This window comes from Octopus bimaculoides, chromosome 10, assembly GCF_001194135.2.
Source record: "Octopus bimaculoides isolate UCB-OBI-ISO-001 chromosome 10, ASM119413v2, whole genome shotgun sequence".
NCBI classification, from domain to species: Eukaryota; Metazoa; Mollusca; class Cephalopoda; order Octopoda; family Octopodidae; genus Octopus; species Octopus bimaculoides.
Genome location: NC_068990.1, coordinates 41,119,050 through 41,121,596, shown reverse-complemented (window position 1 = coordinate 41,121,596; position 2,547 = coordinate 41,119,050).

Below are 2,547 nucleotides of genomic sequence, written 5' to 3'. Positions count from 1 at the left end.
AGAGAGAGAGAGAGAGAGAGAGAGGGAGAGAGAGAGAGAGAGAGAGAGATGTGAGAGAAAGAGGAGAGGGGAGAGAGAGAAAAAGGTGTAAGTTACATAGAGATAGGAAGAGAGACTTGTATATGTGTATACTAAGACTGAAGTGGGGTTATAGAGGTAGGTGAACAAGGGAATAGGAGTGAACCGGAAACACTTGTATAGGTAGAATTTAGTGGTCATCTGTACGTCTGTACGTCAAAATGTACTGTATGTTCATATATATATATATACACACGCACACACATATATTTATATATACATATACATATGTTTCTTTCTAAACAGCTAATTTTTATAGACATGCATATATATATATATATATATATATAAACGGACACACATAGAAAAAACATACACATGTGTGTGTATGTTTATGTAAGTCTGTGTGTGTGTGAAGGTTGAGTAGGAGTATGGTAGGGGTAAGTTTAGTGAAGGAAATGATAACAAAATGTAAGAGATGTAAATACAAGGATAAAAGGCGCCACCTACATGGAATTTGATACTTACGGAAGATAAGAACTGTCAGAGAGAAAAGCATGCAAGTTATAGAGGAGGGATTGTATATGTTGACTGAGAGGTAGATGAGTATAGGGGAGACGTAGACACGCATCGGACAGAAGTAGAGAATCCCAAAATTTAGGGTTCATAGTCCAGATTAATTTGTCTCTGATTAGAGACAGACTTAGAATATGTATAACGATAGATACGGAGGGTGGAATGGGAAACAAACAGAAATGCCCAGAAGAGATGCTCTACGAGAAATCCACATAGCTAGGTCGATGTTCACGTATGTTATATAGTGAGCAAAAAATAAGAAGAATAAACCACAGGAGGAGAAATAATCATTAAGGTAACAGTCAATTCTGATCAAGTAAAAGTGGAAACATAATCCTGAGACGTTAAGTGGAATATGGACAATATAGTGAGAAGTGTATCAGATCACAACAATGTGGAGACAACTCTGGACATGTTTCAGTCTTCACTAACATTAGACCTCTTCACCACCATCGGGCATGCATTCACACATATATTCTCTACTGCGTGATATTTTGGGCAAATTTAGTTTTATATAATCTGGATGAGACCCATTTTTTTATAAGTGAAACTGACCAGGTGGAAACTGTAGAGGAGCCGTCGGCTGGGTTATAAAGAAGGTATGGCCTTGTCACAAACTCTGTTATATACATAAGAATTACGTATCTCTGTGAAATGGTAAGCCACTTACTAGCTAATTCAGGAGCAGATAATTCAGTTGAATGAACATTTGCATTCTCAACTTCGAACGACAGAAATCCACTACGGATGTACATAAGCATACATACTTGTACGAATGTGTGCGTGTGCACGTGTGTGTGTGTGTGTGTGTGTGTGTGTGTGTGTGTGTGTAGTACGTATGTATGTGTATGTACGTCTGTATAATAGTCACTGAGTCACTACTTGGAATTCTCACTACCATTCCCCATGAACAATCAAGAGAAACTCCAATTAAGGAATACACTAATAAGCGTTACCTTTCTCAATTTAAGAGTACAATCGCTATCAGTACTGTGTACGTTCTCCCTTCAGTACAATACACAAATGCATAACCATATGCATCTATTTTTGCTTTGTGTGTGTGCGAGTGTGCGTGTACGAATGTGTGTATACGAGTGTGTGTGTGTGTGTGTGTGTGTGTGTGTCACAAGTTCTATATTATCATCAACATTTTAATTGTAAAATATATAAGACGAACAATTGTAAAATATGTAAGACGAACAATAATCTTTACTCATAAAATAGTTCTTACACGGACTACTATCCTTATAAACAATCGATTTACTATCCTCACTCACCAAATAAACACACACTCACACACAGATGTTAATTGGCCTAAACATTTAAGCTCTTGATGAGTTATATAAAGTACGCTATCACTGGCGAAAGATAACTCAAAAATTGAAACCGACCCGGGATTTTCCTGTCTTTGTCAAAAGACACTTTCAATACATGCGAATTGCTTACATCAATTAATACCAGTTTTGGTTTAAAATATTCTGTAAAGTTGACGAAGCACACTCGAGCTGCTTGGATTTTCGCCCAGCGGATTTGTCCAAATGTGATCGGAGTATATGCTGGAAAGCAAATTGCGAGCAGAAGAGTATTTGACTACGGATTGCATTGGTTAATGTAGTTTAAATTGTATGATTTCAGTGTCATATGTGTACATTAGTAATAGATGTATATATGACGCTGATTTATGGCTGATCGTTAGTAAAGAAAGACACACAAATAAGAAAGAAGAAAGCAAAGGACCACTGATGAGGTCGCAGAAGTATGACAAAAGAACTCTGGCCGAAATACGATTAATGTAAAAAATAAAATAAGCTGAAGCAAATTAACACCAAATATACAGTGCGTGTGCTTTTATTGGCTAAACTGACAACATGACCATCCCCAAATACAACAATATCAGTTTCAACACAGATTTCACATCAAGAATCTTGCAAAACGAATATGTGAACGTATATA